Here is a 21,793-nt window from a genome sequence, read left to right as displayed (position 1 = left end):
CCCTTGACTTCTTGTTTTTAATTAACTAATAGGATTAATAGTCTTAATGCTATAACCCTATGGTACCTTTCTTGTGTTCCATATTCATGTTCTTATCATACGCCTTGATCGCCTTCTATTGCATTCTTTGTGTTTCCCTTTCATCGCATCCTGTACATCGTATACCTCTTCTTTTTAGCATCTATAACATCGACCATGAGTGATGGTTGTAGCCTATGTCGTCTGAATTTCTCGACGTGATGCTCTCTCAATTGCTTCATATTACCCCATTATACCCTTACTGACATCTTAACTGTCAGTAAATCTGATCATATGTCTCTGTCCTCTTTATCCTTCTTTGTTTCTATGTGTCCGCGACTACATAGAATTCCATTTCTCTAATCTCCTTGTCAACTTTCCACGTGAATTTTCTCTTTTCTTTTCCTCGATCACTCTTATCGAGTTCCTTGCGACATACGCAGGTTATCCGTACTTTCTTAACACTTATTACCTTAAATGGTCTCTTATTATCCATGACCTGCTTTTGAATCCTTATATCTTATTATACATACCTCGTCCCTGCTTCCACATGGATACTTTCTTGTAAGTATCTTACTTCTACCTCTTGTCTCATATTTCGATCTATCTGATGTTACTTTCTTTAGTATAGCCCAGTTTTGACATTAAGTCTCCTCTTCACATCCTTTCACGCATTTCAATGCATGAAGTTCCAATCACATACGAAACACGTTCGATGTTATATAATGTATCTTAATCCTTCATATAGTGTCTACGTCCTTACTAAAGGATTACTATTAATTCTCCAAGTCGATCGCACTATGCACTTGGTTTACTAATTCGCTTTATAATTGCAATCTTGTGATGGAAATTCCAACTCCTAATTCACTTATTGCAGCACTTATCGTTTATCTCTCGATCTTTCTTATCATATCTTTCTTTCCATTTGCTTTCATGTGGGGTTGATGTTGGCAATACTTAATTGATCCAATTCCATGCTCCGTACTTCATATTCTTGTCACTCGTCTACTTGGCTCGTCACTTTATCAACATATATCCATTATCGATATTCATATGAAATATACTTCATGTTCTCGGTTTGCCGATCGTAACGTTTACTGCTTAGGTAACCATCTTAGGGACATCGTGTCCCAATAAGAACTTGATCCAACGGTCCAATCAGAAGTTATCACAGTTTTATTAACCTTCACGATTCGTTAATCATATCTATAGCTTATCATGTCGATGCATAGTAAACTATGCATGTTCCTTGCACTTTAATATGCACCCGTCAACCTTTCAATTATATCTTCTTATATACTTCTTCTCTTATATCGCTGTTTAACATCTTTGACATCTCGTCAAAGAGATACTTACTTTCCAGCTTACCACTAATCAGGTATGCATCATTTTCCAACACATTTATGATTTTAACTATACTCTAGCGCGTCAACTCGAAACTAAGTTCATATCCTAAAGGCATAACCTCTATGTTCTCGCAATTACACGTATTCATTCGCCTCATGGTCTTGATCGCAGCTTACTCGCGAGTATTTCACTTCCGTCATAGAGTTCTGGTCTAGGTATACTTACATAAAAACAAAAATTCTTGAAACTCTTTCAAACAAAACTCCTCGTTTCAAAATTTAAATCAAACTTTCATTTAAATCTTAGCAAAATTGTGCACTAGGGTGATGACGTCTCTCATCCCCAAAGAGTTGCCACATCTCACCTTTTCGTCTGAGCATAATGCATATGATGCATGTACTATTAATGCATGTATTCATTTATTGTTCTTTTCATTAGAAATGTATGTAGTGATGCACTTCTATCAATATTGTGGCATTTATCAATGACTATCTCGGGTCTATGCATAATTATGCTTTCAAAATCGTTTAAACAAAACAACTTTAGAAGGTCATAAAGTTTGAGTTTTGTGAGTTCTCTAGACCTTTAAACTCTGTATCCAGAAAGTTCTTCAACTTCTGTAACTTTGCATTCCTTCTTCATTCTATTTTTGATGCTTCGATCAATCGAATTCGACAGCATATGGCGTTATTCAATGCCAATCAAGTACGTGTTACTATCAAGTCATAGTAACATCGATTATATTCTAGTCATAGGGGCATTACATCTCCCTGAGATTCCATCTGAACATGCATGTCGCATATGTATATTCTATCAAAAACAAAATACGCGTATGCATCTCATATATGCATGTCGCAGAAACAAACAAGCGTTTCACAAACCAACCTATCACACTTATCGCAAAACAGACAATGCAAATTACTTGGATCAGACAGAACTCAAATCTATCGCTGCAGTAGTTCCTAGGTCACTTAACTAACAAAACACATATTAGCAGAGGTAACTGGACCAACTGCTCTGATACCACAATTGTCACGACCCAAATTATTGAGCCGCGACCGGCAGTAGGGAACGGGAGTGGTAGCTCCGGAACCCGTAGCAAGCCTAAAACCAATGTAAATTTTTCGCGATTAAAACGTATTATTATATATAATACATTATCAGAAATCTTCTTTAGATAATATAATTAAATTATTAAAATATCGTATTCCTTTTCTGAAAGCATTCGCGAAACAATTCTTAGAAACCAGGGTCTTACCGAGCGATATCTCATATCCAGCACCGCCCTGTTTCTGATCATAAACATCACCAATTCCACTCACGGCAATTGGTATCAAATTCAAACGGATAAACGTCATCTTTCTAAACAACTCATTTATAAAATTTATATCAGAGTTCACATTTTAAATACCGTTTGAAATCAAATCATAAATCTTATTTTGACACCTACTGACTACTGCAGCTCTAAGGACTCGTACTTTGTGCAAGTCAGAAGACTTCCAACACAAAGGAGATGGTCTGTCTGATCCGACTCCGATCACCTGAAATAAACATTGTGAGGGGGTCAGTATTTTGAGAAATACTGAGTGAGTTGGCATCTACTAACCATATTATAAAAATATAACATCGCATCTTAAGAAAACAATATTATAAAACACATAAACATGTATTTGATTCGTACGAAACTAATATCCTAGCATGCGACACATTTCTCGAATAATCATTTATCATTCAACCCAATCGTAAATCTCAAGCTGTGAGTCCAACTCACTGGTGGGCCCAGCCCACTAGATACGGGAACTTCCAGACTACGCCGTAGCCGAGTTCACTCTCGTATCGAATTCATATCATATCATACGTATCCAATCATTTCTCAAATGCAAACACACTAGACTGACTCAATACTGGTGATCCCACAGCCTATTGACACCCAATAGGTAGCTAGTTTCTTCGGATCGCATACTAGTTCTCGTATATAAAAATTAAAAAAACATATAACATTTCAATCAATTGTATATAATGCGATGCGTGTAAACAGTATATATATTTCTATAGAAAATAACTTTAATATATAATACGTGAAAGTAAAGCGGAACTCACAGTGACCGCTATCCAAGACCGCATTATTATAATCCCGTAAACGCAAGCTCCATGCGTCGTTCTCGTAGCTATTCCAGCTCGTTAGCCTGGTAGCTCGTCGGTACGTCACTCACCTATTCACGTTACTCGTACGTTTAATTCATAAACGTAAACTGAATACTAAAATCCTAAGTTATAAACTTAGGTTAACACGATCTTATTCTATATATGTCTTTTAACTTTGATCGTGTTCTAATACTTAGTCGAGATACTTGTTATATCTATTGTTAATCGATTTCCAATCATATGTTTCTTATATCTCGATATCCTAATTGAACACGTCATGTTCGACATCCAAATTTCTCGTTTTTGGGGCTCATGTTTCCTTTTCAATGTCCGACACTCTTAAGTTGTGCGCCCGTATAGCCTTAATGCGCGCCCGCACAAGATAGTTGTGCGCCCGCGCAAAGTGATTGCACGCCCGCGCAAGATTGTTACGCGCCCGCGTAACATACTTACGCGCCCGCGTAACATACTTACGCGCCCGCGTAACATACTTACGCGCCCGCGTAAGATGGTTACGCGCCCGCGTAAAATTGTTACGCGCCCGCGTAAAATTGTTACGCGCCCGCGTAAAATTGTTACGCGCCCGCGTAACATAGTTACGCGCCCGCGTAACTTGCTTACGCGCCCGCGTAACTTGCTTACGCGCCCGCGGAACATAGTTACGCGGCCGCGTAGCTCCTCGACTCGTTTTCGGACTATTCCGACGTGCTTAAACTCGATTCCCTCATGCTCCTATTTCATTTTAACACAAACTCAACTCCAAATTCATCAAAACGACACTAGAAACGTGATTACGGTTCGTTCGATTCGTTTAAAATCAAAACAGCTCTTATTCTCTAATTTCAGCAACAAAAACGTCGAGGTTACCTTAATTTGAAGCTCAAAGATGATAGAGAATCGAATTCTGAACGAATCGATATAAAGAACGCTCGATTTGGACGAGAAACGGCGACGGATCGTAATCGATCGTCGAAAGCTTATGTAACCTTCCTTTCTCCTTCTGATCCTTTCCTATTCCTTTTGCGTAAGGAAATGTAACATATAAGTTGGCAAATTCGCCATTTTGATCCTTCATTTCTTTATCTTAAACCATTTCTCTTTTAAACTTTCTAATTTAACCAAATGGTTAAATTATTCTTTTAACTCGATTACTTACGTATTATTTATATTCATATAAATAAACTAACTCAATATTATTATTTTCCGTCAAAATCTTTTAATTACTATTCTCGAGACTTAATTAGCTAATTTACACTTTAGCCCTTTAACTTCTCAAAAGTTGCAATTTAGCCCAAAACGCATCCGCGTCCAAATTTTAAAAGGTCTCCGATTGACCCGAAACTTTTACCACATATACTATAAAACATTTCGCGGACCTTGGCGAAATAATTTTCACTTTGGGATTTATATGGCTAAATTACCACTTTAGTCCCTGAACTCTAATTTGGGACTTTTCTTGACATTTTTCCTTTCTAATTCCTATTTCAACTTTAGAACTAAAATATAATATTAATTCTCTCGCAATAATCTTTTCGAAACCGTCCTGCTAGAATTTTTATATTTATCTTAATTTCTCAAAAATTCTTCCGATATTGCCACGCCAGCGATTCAACACTAGACACGTGGACCAATTAGACAATTTAATTATTTGGGGTATTACATCAAAGGTTTAGAGAACTTACAAACCTCAAAGCTTACAGCTTTTACAAGTTGTTTTGTTTAAACGATTTTGAAAGCATAATTGTGCCTAGACCTGTGATAGTCATTGATAAATGCTACGACATTGATAGGAATGCATCACTACATACATAATTAATGAAAAGAATGATAAATAAATACATGCATTAATAGTACATGCATCATATACATTATGCTCAGACGAAAAGGTGAGCTGTGGCAACTCTTTGGGGATGAGAGACCGTCATCACCCTAGTGCACAATTTAGCTAAGATTTAAATGAAATTTTGATTTACATTTCGAAACGAAATGTTTTATTTAAAGAGTTTTCAAGGAGTTCTGTTTTTATGTAAGTATACCTAGACGAGAACTCTGTGACGGAAATGAAGTTCTCGCGAGCAAGTTGCGATCAAGGCCACGAGAAGATCGAGTACGTATAACTACGAGAAAATAGAATTTATGCTTCTAGGATATGAACTTAGTCTTAAGTTAACGAGCTAGAATATAGCTAAAATCATAAATGTATTGCAAAGTGATGCATACCCGATTAGTGGTAAGATAGAAAGTAAGTATCTCTTTGATAAGACATCAAAGATATTAAACTACGATATAAGAGAAGGAGTATATAAGAAGATATAAACGAAGGATTGACGAGTATATACTATAGTTCATGGAATATGCATAGTTTGCTATGCATCGGCGTAATAAGATTTAGATATGATCTACGAATCGTGAAGGTTTAGTAAAACCGTGATAATTTTTGATTGAACCGTTGGATCAAGTTTTTATTGGGACATGATGTCCCTAAGACGGTTACCTAAGTATTAACTGTTACGATCCTCGAACCGAGAATGTGAAGTAGATTTCATAAGCGTATCGATGATGGATATGTGAGTCGATAAAAGCGAGTAGCCAAGTAGACGAGTGACAAGAATATGAAGTACGGAGCATAGAATTGGGTCAACAAAGTATAGTTAACGGCAGTTCCGCCTGGAATTGAGTAACTTAGAGTATAAGACTTGTCCAGTTAAGTATAATGAACATCAACCCTACATGAGGGCGAATGGAAAGGAATTATACGATAAGAAAGATCAAGAGATAAACGATAAATGAATTACGAGTTGGAACTTCCATCACAAGATTGCAATTATGAAGCGAATTAGTAGACCAAGGAAGGTGTAAACCTAATGAACATATGTGGAGTATAAAGTCTCAAGCTTCAAGCTCGAATGATAAAGAGGTGAAATGCATAGTGCGATCCACATGGAGAATTAATAGTAATCCTTTATTAAGGACGTAGACACTATATGAAGGATTAAGATACATTATATAGCATCGAACGTATCTGGTATGTGATTGAAACTTCATGCATTGAAATGCGTGAAAGGATGTGAAGAAGAGACTTAATATCAGAACTGAGCTATAATAAAGAAAGTAACATCAGATAGATCGAAATATGAGACAAGAGGTAGAAGTAAGATACCTACAAGAAAGAATTCATGTGGAAGAAGGGATGAGGTATGTATAATAAGATATAAGGATTCCAAAGCAGGTCATGGATGATAAGAGACCATTTAAGGTAATAAGTATTAAGAAAGTACGGATAACCTGAGTATGTCGCAAGGAACTTGATAAGAGTGATCGAGGAAAAGAAAAGAGAAAAGTCACGTGGAGAGTTGACAAGGAGATTAGAGAAATGGAATTCTATGTAGTCGCGGACACATATAAATAAAGAAGGATAAAGAGGACAGAGACATAGGATTAGATCCACTGACAGTTAAGATGTCAGTAAGAGTACAATAAGTGGATATGCGCGTGGTCAAGAGCGTAGCACGTAGAGTAATTTGAACGGAATAGATTGTGACCCTATATTGAAAGTCGATGTTAAAGATGTTGAAATAAGAAATACAAGAGATACAAGGTATAATGAAGAAGAATAACAAGAATGCAATAGAAGACGATTGAGGCGTATGATAAGAACATAAATATGGAACACAAGAAAGGTACCATAGGGTTATAACATTAAGACTATTTATCTTATTAATTAATTAAAAACAAGAAGTCAAGGGAGTAACAAGTGAAAATGACAAGACTGTGGACAGTAAGGAGTAAACCTTACACCACAATATGGAAAAGAGAAATGGTTTGGAAATTAAGAATTAAACTAGCATATGATATTAAAAGGAAGAATGGAAATGAAAAATGAATTATAACGGTAAAAGATAAAAGTATAATGAAGATCTAAAGACAAACAACATCAAGTAAACGGCAGAGGAAAGGAGATCAGAGATGAAATGAGATAAAAAGATAAATGAGGAGATGGATGCTAAAAATAACCTAAGGATTAATACTAAGTTCATATATTGAAATCCCAAAGGGTGGATCACAGTGAGGCGAGTAGTGAGAAACTTATAAAAGGAGAAGGTAAAATTGAAAAGAGATTGTAAGGTGCCAATGTGGCAACAAGGACTTGGATACGATAAAGATCATAAGGATCAGTTTGCCATGAAAATCGTAAGGAATTGTTTACATTCGTGATAAGTACAAGAAAATAACTTCGCAAAGATGCGGAGAGAAATTGGATAAGTAAGATAATGTATTAACGAATTTGAAGCTCAATAAGAGTATATGCAATACGCGATGATAATGACAGTGACGACACTGCCAAAAACAACACACGACGACAAGAGTTAAAAGAATCAAGAATTCTAATTAGAGCATCGAATGAATCAGGAGAAGTGTAATGTATGAATGAGAAGATTAAGTGTGGGACAAGTTATGATGCCACTAGAGAGTATTCTAGTATGTGTAAGTAAATGGAAAAAGATTGAAGTGTCTCACTTAAGTAAGTGAGCAAGATAATGTAAACATAAGAAGTTTATCAGTGTTAATTACACCTTATCTAAGGATTTAACAACCAATATAGCGATCCTATCTAGTTTTAACTAGATTGGTAAAACATATCAATGTGAAGCAAAAAGAGACGAGAAGTTTTGAAAAAGGTGCATTACATTTAAGAAATGAAAGTAGATCAGTGGATATACAAACGAATAAAGAAGTATATGAGGAGTAAAGTAACGAGGCAAAGGAGGATGACGGATAATGGGATTAGATTCCCAACACCACGATAATAGCAATCGGACGGTGACAACAGCAATGCGAAAGAGACTACGTAAGTAGTGAAGCACGAGTTATTTGAATGTCCACATCATTCAACAAGGAAAGATTATGGGATTAAATGTATTGGACAAAAAGGGAAAGAATCATAAACAAAGGATCATAAGTATATGTAGATGTGACTGATATTGTCATAAGAGAAGATGTCTCAGAATTAAGAGCAAGTCGTGATAACGACCAGACAAGGAGGATTAAAAAGTACGAGCTAATGGATTGTCTATGTCATTCAACGACGAATGAAGAAGCCTAGTAATGAGAATCATCGTCCCTAGTGATAAAATATCGCTAGAACAAACTACCATTGGATATCAGAAAAGAACTGAAAGTTCAATTACAAGGACAAGAGTTCATAGTGTTGTATAGCAGACAAAGAACAGATGAAAGAGTAATATATCCAAGATAGAGAAGAAGAAGATCATATAAGGAAATAATGATATGAAGATTGTCAATAACAACTGACGTTATTGTACAAGAAGTACAAAACTAGAATAATCATTCCACGCGCCGACAAGCATCGTGGAATGAGTATGGAATACTTGTTATGAAGGAAATCAAAAAGTTAAGAGGTTAAGATAAGTCAAGGAGTTATATGAAAATTAGAGGACGAAATTTTATAAGGGGGGGAGAATGTATTACCCTAAATTATTAAATTGTTTAATTAGACCATGTGTCAGTGTTGAGTCGCCGCAGTGGCGATATCGAAGGGATTTCCGAGAAATTAAGATAAATATAAAATTTTAGCGGGACGGTTCCGAAAGGATTATTGCGAGAGATTTAATATTATATTTCAGTTCTAAAGTTGGAATTGAAATTAGAAAGGAAAAATGTCAAGAAAAGTCCCCAATTAGAGTTCAAGGACTAAAGTGGTAATTTAGCCATATAAATCCCGAAATAAAGATTATTTCGCCAATCTCCGCGAAATGTTTTATGGTATCTGTGGTAAAAGTTTCGGGTCAATCGGAGACCTTTTAAAATTTAGACGCGGATGTATTTTGGGTTAAAATATAATTTTTAAAAAGTTCAAGGACTAAAGTGCAAATAAGCCAATTAAACCTCGAGAGTAAAAATTAGAAGATTATTCACGGAAAATAATAATTTTTGGAATCGTATTATTTATTTGGATGTAAATAATACGTATGTAATTGAGTTAAAGGGAATAATTAACCATCTGGTTAATTATTAAAGTTTAAAAGAGAAATGGTTTAAGTCAAAGAAATGAAGGATTGATATGGCAAATTAGCCAAACATATATATATAACCAAAAGAATCATGGGACGATGACAAAAGTACCTAAAATTTTAAAAATATTTACAAAAGTATCTGTAAACATTTTTTATTTATAAAAACACAACTGATTTAAAATTAAATACAAAAGTACCAAAAAATAAAAATTAATTACAAAAGTACGATTTCTATAATGTCGGTATAATTCTGGTATAATTTTGGAATACTAAAACTATAAATCAGATAATTTAAAAATAATATTTGGTTTAGTATTGGTACAATTTCAGTATATTTTCGGTATATCGATTATAAATTTTTATATATATTTTCTAGTTGATAACATGTATATTTTTTTATATGTACTTTTCACTATAGTTGGTAATGAACTAGAGAATTTGTATATTGTTGGTATAATTTTTGTATATTGTTAGGTTAATATTTAGTATGCGATGTGGTGTAATGTTGACGTAATAATAAAATTTCAGTATATTTTGATCTGTACACTTTTGGTATACTGTTGGTATAATTTTGGTATATTATTAATTTAATTTTTAGTATACGATTTGATGTAATTTTGGTAAATTTTCATTTAATATTAATAAAATCTCAGTATGTATAATGTCTGTATAATTTTGATATAATGTTGATATAATGTTAGTTTATTAGTATACTGACATTATACCCATAGTATACATGTCACGACCCAAATTATTGAGCCGCGACCGGCGCTAGGGAATGGGAGTGGTAGCTCCAAAACCCGTAGCAAGCCTGAAAATACATATAAATTTTTCGCAAATCAAATCATATTTCATATATGATAATAATATCAAAATACGCACGACCCCTGTTTGAAATATACATCGGAGTTAAAGCGTTTTACAAAATAGAGTCTGTCTACTCTAAACTACTGCGGACTTGCTAGAATGAGAACCTGGTCTCATGACTCGTACTACTTCCGAGAATTAAAACTTCGGAAGCTTTGTTCTCGTACCTAACTCAACCTGTAAAAATTTAAAATAACAACGGGGTCAGTATAAAACTGAGTGAATACACATAATTACAAGTAATATTGCATAAAGGGTGAAAACGTTTAAAAACCTCTTTATGTAGAAAATATTCTTTTTGAATTATACTTCACACGATCTTACTCCCAAACATACTTCGTATGTTCGTTCATACTATCAGAGGCCATGTACGTGTCATAAACTAAGCGTTTATGTTATAGACGTACTTGATATCCTTGCCTCGTTCTTATGCCTCATGTACGTTTATACTGCGTACATGCTTGACATGTTTTGTTTACTGTTATAGTTTTGATTGTCTTTATTTTTCTTATTAAGCTTTTCTAACTTCATTTTTCTGACATTGATAACAAAGCCAACCGATGTGTTTCATCTGTCTGACATCGATAGCAAAGCCAACCGATGTGTTACGCATATCTGACATCGATAGCAAAGCCAACCGATGTGTTTTACATATCTGACATCGATAGCCAAGCCAACCGATGTGTATTTAATCATCTGACATCGATAGCCACGCCAACCGATGTGTCTTATCTCATATCTTAATTATTGCTCTTGTTTCATATTGATTCTCGATTTTACATATACTTGATTTTATCTTTATATGAGTCCCGAGGACTATTATCAAGAATGGGTAGATACAGGTCTCGGGATACCTCCACCGAGATCAACCTTGTATCTCAGTTCTTATATTTGGTTGTACCATCGTACAACTTCTCGTTTTACGTTTATTATTTAATTATATATTTTCCGTTATGTTGTATTGATCCTTTATGGACCATAACATGCACATTGCAATCTACAATCATACATCTACAACACACGCACGTATGGTATTCGTTATAATTAAAAGTACGTATGGGAACGTACTATATTTCTTTGTAAACATATGAATAATAGTACATATGGGAATGTACTATACTTTTCTCGTGCATATTTGGTTCGATACTTGTTTATTGCTTAACCCCTTTCCCAATATTTTAAACATATATGTTCTTTTCATCTATTTATGTTATTCTTAAAATAACGCAGTACGGAAAGTAATCATTTTCAAAACATACATACATGTACTTTTTCAAACATACTATTAAACATATAAGTATTCATATAGTCGTCCGTATATAAAAATACGCGACTTTATGAATATTAACGAGTAATTAAAATGTACTCACAGTGACTGCTATCCAATCTACCGCAATGCTACCAATCTATCACGCAGGTTCTATGCATTGTCCGATCTTGTAGCTATTCCAACTCGTCGGCCTGGTAGCTCGTCGGTACGCCCATTACTTATCCAAATTACATGTACGTTTAATTCATAAACGTAAACTTCAGGGTTTACTTTCATTCCGATGAAGTTTCAAGGAGTTTTCAGGACAATGCGTAGGTGCTGCCTACACACTGACACTGTTTAGTAAAACAACGATCTCTCCCAATTGAACCATTGGATCGACATGAAATTTGACAGACGCGTTCCTAAGAGGCAAAGCTATAAACTGACCGTTGGGATTTTAAATCTGTCAAGATTAGGGTAGTGTGCGAACGCACACAATGGGTGTGCGAACGCACACCCTAAATTTCAAGGAGTGTGCGAACGCACACTCTATGTGTGTGAACGCACACCCTTGACAGGCCCCGGAAAGTCGTTTTCCGGGGCTTTTCAACCATCCCGACATGCTTAAAACATAACCACCTCCAAAACTCATATATCGGTTTATGCTAAAACGTTATAAACAATCCAAAAACGTCAAATTCAATCCTAAAACACAATCTCACTAAAACAGCCATATATATTCGATTTTTAACCAAATTTATTGAAGATTTACCTTGAAACGGAGCTTAGGATCGATAGAGGATTCGATTCTGAAGAAATCGCCGCGAAAATCACTCGATTCGGTCGTCGAACGGCGAAACGGCGGCGAAACGACGGTATCGCTCGTTATCTCTCTCGCTCTCTCTGGACTCTTCTTTCCTTCTGATTCATATCATTCATTATATATAATCCGGCTAAAGTGCCACTTTGATCCTTGTTCTTTTTGTTTACTATCATTTATCCTTTAAACTTTTCTTTCGTACGATTTAGTCCATAACTAAATCGATAAACTCTTAAATTATTACTGTTACGTATTATTTATATCCGATAAATAATACGAAGCTCGATATTAACACTTTCCCGTCAAAATCCAATATTTCCATTTCCGACACAAAGTGGCTAAATTACCACTTTGGTCCCTGCACTCTATTTTGGGCTTTACTTGACATTTTTCCTTTTAATTCCAATTCTAACTTTAGAATTGAAATATAACCGTAATTTCCTCATAATTAATTTCCTCCAAACCGACCTACTAAAACTTATTTATCTTAGTTTTATAGGAAATCTTTCTGATTTCGCCATTCTGGCGAATCCAGACTGGACACATGGCCCAATTAGCTAATTAAATATTTTGGGGTATTACAATACATCGTATGTTTGATATTTTTTTTAATACTTTTGTAAATATTATTAATATTTTTGTAAATGAAAAAGGTCAACTTGTAGTTTTGTAATAATTTTCATTTTTTTTGGTAAATGGTGTAATTTCCTTAAGAATCATATGGATTGATCTAGAGAAGTATCAGAGAGTGAGAGCGAAGGAGAAAAATGGCGATAACTTCGATCCGTCGCCGCCTCGCCGTTGCTCGTCCGTTTCTAACGTTTCATAGCTCGAATTGATCGTATTTCAACTGGGAATCACGGTAAGCTTGACGGTTTACCGTTTGAATGGATATATTTGGAGTTATATCGAGTTACAGTTTTAGACCACGAAACGATTTTATCGTTTTAACGGTTTTAAGATTGAAATATAGCGTTTTGAACTTGGATTAAGTATTATTAACGCGTAAGAATTTATTTTCCCGGAACAGTGTGCGCGGCACACCCGAAAAGCGGGCGTGCGCCCAAGCAAGACGGCGGCACGCCCGCATATGTGGGGCATGCGCCCGCATATTTCGCGGGCGATTCGCCCGCATATGTGGGGCGTGCGCCCGCATACTACGCGGGCGATGCATAGTATATATATAATGTGAACACCAGAGTCAGTCTAGTATGTTTAACGAGTAATGATGATTCGATATATATGCACATATGATGTGAACATGAATATGAGTTCGATACGAGCGAGAACTCGGTTACAGTGTAACCTATGCCCCGTATCTAGTGGGTTGGACCGACACTTTGAGGTTAAGAGAGTGGTCGCAGCCGACATGGTTGAGTGTGAACACTCCCGGGTTGGACCATTTAGATATCTTGATTTGAACATTCGTAAGTTATGTCAGGTTTCAGGACTTTAGTTTCGAATGGATCAAGTACTTGCTTATATGTATTTTCGTATTATTACTTGATTTGAAATGCGATGTTATGTTTTTATAATATCGTTAGTAATTTGCAAGCTCACTCAGTATTTCCCAAAATACTGACCTCCTCACAGTGTTTTCTTTTAGGTGACTGGAGTCGGACAGACTAATCCTTTGTGCCAGAAGTCGATTGGCTTGCACAAAGTACGAGTTTGTATAGAGTAGTCCATAGGTGTCAGCATATGAGTAAAGTTTTGCTTTCTATACCAATTGCAATGAATGGAATTGGTCGTTTTTATGAGTTGAAACAGGGCAGTGCTGGATGTGAGACATCGCACTGTAAGACCCTAGTTCGTGCAAATCATGTTGCGTTGATTTTCAGAAAAGAATTATGAGATTTCAATAAAAGTATTAATATTAACTAAAGTGTCTTTTTGATAACGTTTTTATATATAATAATGTGTTTTATTCGCAAAAAAAAAATTATAGTGACCTTAGGCTTGCTACGGGTTCCGGAGATATCACTCCCGTTCTCTAGCGCCGGTCTCGGCTCAATAATTTGGGTCGTGACAGTTTACAAACGTTAAGAAATAAATCCAAAAGTTTGTAAACGTTACGAAAAAATCCCAAACATTTCACCTTTTCAGCTAGTTAAGCCAAACATTTACAAACGTTACGAAACAAATCCAAACGTTTCACATTTTTAGCGATTCAAGCCTAACATTTACAAACGTTACAAATCTAACCCAAAAATTTCACCTTTTTAGAATTAAACGAAACATTCAAAACGTTACAAAACAAATCCAAACGTTTCACATTTTTAGCGATTTAAGCCAAACGTTTACAAACATTACGAAACAAATCAAAACGTTTTATATTTTTTCGAAATTTAAGCCAAACGTTTACAAACGTTACGAAACAAATCCCAACGTTTCACCTTTTTAGCGATTGAAGCCAAATGTTTACAAACGATACCAAAAAAAACCAAATATTTCACCTTATTAGCGATTTTAAGCCAAACGTTTACAAACATTACGAAACAAAACAAAACGTTTCACGTATTAGCGATTTAAGCCAAATGTTTTAAATGTTTCAAAACAAATCCAAACGTTTCGCCTTTTTAGCGATTTAAGCCAAACGTTTACAAACCTTACAAAACAAATCCAAATGTTTAACATTTTTAGCGAATTTAGCCAAACCTTGAAAAGTTTGCGAAACCAATCCAAATGTTTAAAACGTTACGAAAGAAATTCAACGTTTCACCTTTTTAGCGATTTAAGCCAAAAATTTAAAACGTTAAGAGACCAATCCAAACGATTTTACCGTTACGAAATAAATCCAAATGTTTCACCTTTTTAGCGATTTAATCCAAATGTTTAAAACATTACGAAACAAATCCAAACATTACACCTTTTTAGCTATTTAAACCAAACATTTAAAACGTTACAAAATAAATACAAACGTTTAAAACGTTACAAAAGAAATCCAAATGTTTAAAACGTTATGAAACAAATGCAAAAAAGGTGAAAGGATTTGTTTCTTAAAGTATAAAACGTTTGGCTTAAATTGCTTAACAGGGGAAACGTTTGGATTTGTTTCGTAATGTTTTAAAAGTTTGGCTTAAATCGCAAAAAATGTGAAATGTTTGGATTTATTTCTTAACGTTTGTAAACGTTAGGCTTAAATCGCTAAAAAGGTGAAACGTTTGGATTTGTTCCGTAAAGTTTGTATAAATTCGGACCTTTTGAACAATTTAAGCCAAACGTTTAAAACATTACGAGAACAATTCATACATTTAAAGCGTTACGAAACAAATCTAAACGTTTCACCTTTTTAGCGATTTAAGCCAAACGTTTACAAACGTTACGAAACAAATCCAAACGTTTCACATTTTTAAGAATTTAAGCCAAACAGTTACAAATGTTACGAAAACAATCCAAATGTTTTCCGGTTTTAGCGATTTAAGTCAAATGTTTACAAACATTACGAAACAAATCCAAACGTTACGCCTTTTTAGCGATTTAAGCCAAACGTTTACAAACGTTAAGAAACAAATCCAAAAGTTTGTAAACGTTACGAAACAAATCCAAACATTTCACCTTTTTAGCTATTTAAGCCAAACATTTACAAACGTTACGAAACAAATCCAAACGTTTCACCTTTTTAGCGATTTAAGCCTAACGTTTACAAACGTTACGAATCTAACCCAAAAGTTTCACCTTTTTAGAGATTTAAGCGAAACATTCAAAACGTTACAAAACAAATCCAAACGCTTCACATTTTTAGCGATTTAAGCCAAACGTTTACAAACATTATGAAACAAATCAAAATGTTTTATATTTTTCGAAATTTAAGCCAAACGTTTACAAACGTTACGAAACAAATCCCAACGTTTCACCTTTTTAGCGATTGAAGCCAAACGTTTACAAACGTTACGAAACAAAACCAAATGTTTCACCTTATTAGCGATTTAAGCCAAATGTTTACAAACGTTATGAAACAAAACAAAACGTTTCCCTTTTTAGCGATTTAAGCCAAACGTTTTAAATGTTACAAAACAAATCCAAACGTTTCGTCTTTTTAGCGATTTAAGCCAAACGTTTACAAACCTTACAAAACAAATCTAAATGTTTAACCTTTTTAGCGATTTAAGTCAAAAAATTTATAACGCTACGAAACAAATCCAAACGTTTCACATTTTTAGCGATTTCAGCCAAACATTGAAAACGTTGCGAAACCAATCCAAATGTTTAAAACGTTACGAAACAAATCCAACGTTTCACCTTTTTAGTGATTTAAGCCAAAAATTTAAAACGTTAAGAGACCAATCCAAACGTTTAAGACGTTACGAAATAAATCCAAATGTTTTACGTTTTTAGCGATTTAATCCAAATGTTTAAAACATTACGAAACAAATCCAAACGTTACACATTTTTAGCGATTTAAGCCAAACATTTAAAACGTTACAAGACAAATCCAAACGTTTCACGTTTTTAGCAATTTAAGCCAAAGATTGATAACGTTACAAAATCAATGCAAACGTTTAAATGTTACAAAACAAACCCAAATGTTTAACCTTCTTAGAAATTTAAGCCAAACTTTTGGATTTGTTTCGTAACGGTTTAAACGTTTGGATTTGTTTCGTAACGTTTTAAACATTTGGATTTGTTTTTTTCCGTAATGTTTTAAACGTTTCGATTGGTTTTATAACATATTAAACGTTTCACCTTTTTAGCGATTTAAGTTAAACGTTTACAAACGTTATGAAACAATCCAAACGTTTAAAACGTTATGGAATAAATCCAAAAGTTTGACCTTTTTAGCGATTTACGTCAAACGTTTACAAACTTTACGAAACATAACCAAACGTTTCCCCTTTTTAGCAATTTAAGCCAAACGTTTACAAATGTTATGAAACAAATCCAAACGTTTAAAACATTACGAAACCAATAAGCCAAACGTTTACAAACGTACGAAACAAATCCAAACGTTTAAATTTGTTTCGTAACGTTTTAAACGTTTGGATTTCTTTCATAACAAATATTACAGATTGATTTACAATTTAACTAGTTTCACCAAATCAATCAAATATATAATAAACATATACAATATATCTTATATATTCAAAATTTAAATACATATATAGTATCTTAATTAGCACATAGACTAACAAATTATAAATACATTCCTTTTAACTACTCCATGAAGAATGAGCCAATTTTTATGATAACCTTTGAAACGCCAAACGTTATGAAACCAATCCAAATGCTCACCTCTTTAGCGATGTAATCCAAACGTTCAAAGCGTTTCGAAACAAATCCAAACGTTTAAAACGTTACAAAATAAATCCAAACGTTTAAAACGTTATAAAACAAATGCAAAAAAGGTGAAACGTTTGGATTTGTTTCGTAACGTATAAAACGTTTGGCTTAAAATGCTAAACAGGGGAAACGTTTCGATTTTTTTGGTAATGTTTTTAAAGTTTGACTTAAATCGCTAAAAATGTGAAATATTTGGATTTATTTCGTAACGTTTGTAAATGTTTGGCTTAAATCGCTAAAAAGGTGAAACGTTTGGATTTGTTTCGTAACGTTTGTAAAAGTTTGGACCTTATAAACAATTTAAGCCAAACATTTAAAAAGATACAAGAACAATCCAAACATTTAAAACGTTACGAAACAAATCCAAACGTTTTACCTTTTTAGCGATTTAAGCCATACGTTTACAAACGTTACGAAACAAATCCAAACGTTTCACATTTTTAAGGATTTAAGCCAAGCGTTTACAAATGTTTCGAAACCAATCCAAATGCTTTCCGGTTTTAGCGATTTAAGCCAAATGTTTACAAACATTACGAAACAAATACAAACGTTTCACCTTTGTAGCGATTTAAGCCAAACGTTTACAAACGTTAAGAAACAAATCCAAAAGTTTGTAAACGTTACGAAACAAATCCAAACATTTCACCTTTTCAACTATTTAAGCCAAACATTTACAAACGCTACAAAACAAATCAAAAAGTTTCACCTTTTAAGCGATTTAAGCCTAACGTTTACAAACGTTACGAATCTAACCCAAAAGTTTCACCTTTTTAGCGATTTAAGGGAAACATTTAAAACGTTACAAAACAAATCCAAAAGTTTCGCATTTTTAATGATTTAAGCCAAACGTTTAAAACATTACGAAACAAATCAAAACATTTTATATTTTTTGTAATTTAAGACAAACGTTTACAAACGTTACCAAACAAATCCAAACGTTTCACCTTTTTAGAGATTGAAGCCAAACGTTTACAAATATTACGAAACAAAACCAAATGTTTCCCTTTATTAGCGATTTAAGCCAAAATTTTACAAATGTTACGAAACAAAACAAAACGTTTCACTTTTTTAGCGATTTAAGCCAAACGTTTAAAGCGTTACGAAAAAAATCCTTACATTTAAAACGTTACAAAACAAATCCAAACGTTTCCCCTTTTTAGCAATTTAAACCAAATGTTTACAAACGTTACAAAACAAAACCAAATGTTTCACCTTTTTAGCGATTTCAGCCAAACGTTTACAAACGTTACGAAACAAATCCAAACTTTTCACATTTTTAGCGATTTAAGCCGAACGTTTACAAACGTTACGAAACAAAACCAACGTTTCGATTTATTTCGAAACGTTTCAAACGTTTGGATTTGTTTTCTAACGTTTTAAACTTTTGGCTTAAATCGCTAATAAGGAGAAACGTTTGGATTTGTTCCGTAAGGTTTGTAAACGTTCTGCTTAAATTGCTAAAAAGGTGAAACGTTTGGGTTTGTTTCGTAACGTTTGTAAACGTTTGGCTTAAATCGCTAAAAAGGGGAAATGTTCAAATTTGTTTCGTAACGTATTCAACGTTTGGATTTGTTTCGTAATGTTTTAAATGTTTGGCTTAAATTGCTAAAAAGGGGAAACGTTTTGATTTGTTTCGTAACGTTTGAAAAAGTTTGGCTTAAATCCCAACGTTAATAGGTTACGAAACAAATCCAAATGTTTGATACGTTACAAAACCAATCTAAACGTTACGAAGCAAATCCAAACGTTTCACCTTTTTAGAGATTTAAGCCAAACGTTTACAAATGTTATGCGACAAATCCAAACGTTTCACATTTTTAGCGATTTAAGCTAAATGTTTACAAACGTTACAACATAAATCCAAATGTTTCTCCTTTTTAGCGATTTAAGCCAAACGTTTACAAACGTTAGGAAACAAATCCAAACGTTTCACCTTTTTAGCGATTTAATCCAAACGTTTACAAACATTAAGAAACAAATCCAAACGTTTACAAACATTACAAAACAAAACCAAACGTTTCACCTATTTAGCGATTTATGCCAAACATTTAAAACGTTACGAAACCAATCCAAACGTTTAAAATATTACGAAACAAATCCAAACATTTCACCTTTTTGTCGATATAAGTCAAACGTTTATAAACGTTACAAAAGAAATCCAAACGTTTCCCCTTTTTAACGATTTAAGCTAAATGTTACGAAACAAATCCAAACATTTACAAACATTTCGAAATAAAACCAAACGTTTCACCTCTTTTAGTTATTTAAGCTAAACGTTTTATGAATCAAATCGAAACGTTTAAAATGTTACGAAACCAATCCAAACGTTTAAAATGTTACGAAACCATTCCAATCGTTTAAAACGTTACGAAACAAATCCAAACGTTTAAAACGTTAAGAAACAAATTGAAACGTTTCACCTTTTTTTGCGATTTAAGACGAACGTTTAAAACGTTACGAAACAAATCCAAACGTTTAAAATGTTTCGAAACAAATCAAAATGTTTAAAACGTTACGAAACAAATCCAAACGTTTGGATTTGTTTCGTAACGTGATAGGAGTATTTTACTCCTATAATTAGGGTCAATTTTACTCGGTTTTTATCACGTTTAGTATTAATTTTATACATTATTTAGCATTTTTATGTTTGATAGTGTTTGTTAGTATTTCAGTGGAAATTAGGTGAAAATCGAGTATTTGGAGCTAATTAATGATGGATTGAGCGTTGGAGTAAAAGCATAGCTTGCGGACGAAGAAATTAATGTCGTGAAGAAAGGATCAAATGTGATTAATTTCTTTCAAACGAAACTTGTGCAGTAAAGGGATGTTCCCGTTCGAAAAACACAATTCTCGAACGGGAACCATGAAGAAAAAGCATGAGTCTCGAACGAGAAAGACATTCTTGAACGAGACTCAAGAAGAAATACAAATGTTTCGTTCGAACCAAGGATGGGAAAACAAGATTTTGTTCTCAGTCAAGGTTTTATTCGAACGAGACTTGAAGGTACGAACGAGAAAGAGGTGAAATTTGCCTAATAAGAATTGGACTTGGACTTAATCTCCTTTTCCGACTCCAACCGAAACTCCTATTTCAAATTCGATTCGTAAATCGACTTAAAAGATTCCAGAGCTTCCTCCACTATATAAAGACCTTGTAATAGACTAGTTTTAATAATTAGAATACATTAGTTTTATTTTCGTTTTCTTAAAATAGCGTTTTAGCTTCTGTTTTCCAACAGTTTATAAATAGTTTATTATTAGTTTCTGCAAAGAACGATTGTGAAGATTTCAAGTTTAATCTAGACGATTCTTCCGAAATTGACAACTCCGATATTTATTGTTCTAATTATGTTTAATTCTTCATCGTCTTCTTTGTTTACTTTAAGTTTAAGCATGAGTAACTAAATCCTTTGTTCGGGAATTGATATGAACACTTAGATTAGTTTTCGAATTGGATTAGGATTTATTAAGTGAGTAAAATTTTGTTTTAATTACTAAGATTAATGCTTGAATTAATTTGATCACTTAGTTCATGATTTTGTGTTTAATTAACTAATTGAGAGATTGTTAATTAAATAGACATAGGTAATTAAAAACTTAAAGGAAAACGCCGTGAGAGCGGGTTGGAATTTAGGTAGTCGTTGAGTTTGCGTCATAATTACAATTTGGTTTTTTTAATTAAATTTTAATATTGTGAGAGCAAATTAATAATTGATTAGTTAATTAGGTTGTGATTTTATTTGAATCTTTGAGACTTGAGAGAACGTGATTCGGTGCATTAGAATAGCTCGATTCACAATAAAATCACTAAATAAGTTTTAATCCATTCTTTTACTAGTTTATTTGGAATTATCAATCCTTGAATTTTTTGCCATTATTGTTTAAACCTCAATTTATTTGTTTAATTTCAGATTTTTAGTTTAATTACTTGAGTTAATTTAAGTTAGATTTTATTTAGTTTACACAAATCCATTTATTTTTCTACTAGCCAATTAAAGAATATTAGAAATTAGTTGTTTAATTCATTGT

Source organism: Mercurialis annua, linkage group LG5, assembly GCF_937616625.2.
Source record: "Mercurialis annua linkage group LG5, ddMerAnnu1.2, whole genome shotgun sequence".
In the NCBI taxonomy this organism is placed as follows: Eukaryota; Viridiplantae; Streptophyta; class Magnoliopsida; order Malpighiales; family Euphorbiaceae; genus Mercurialis; species Mercurialis annua.
Note: the sequence above shows the minus strand (reverse complement) of the source record.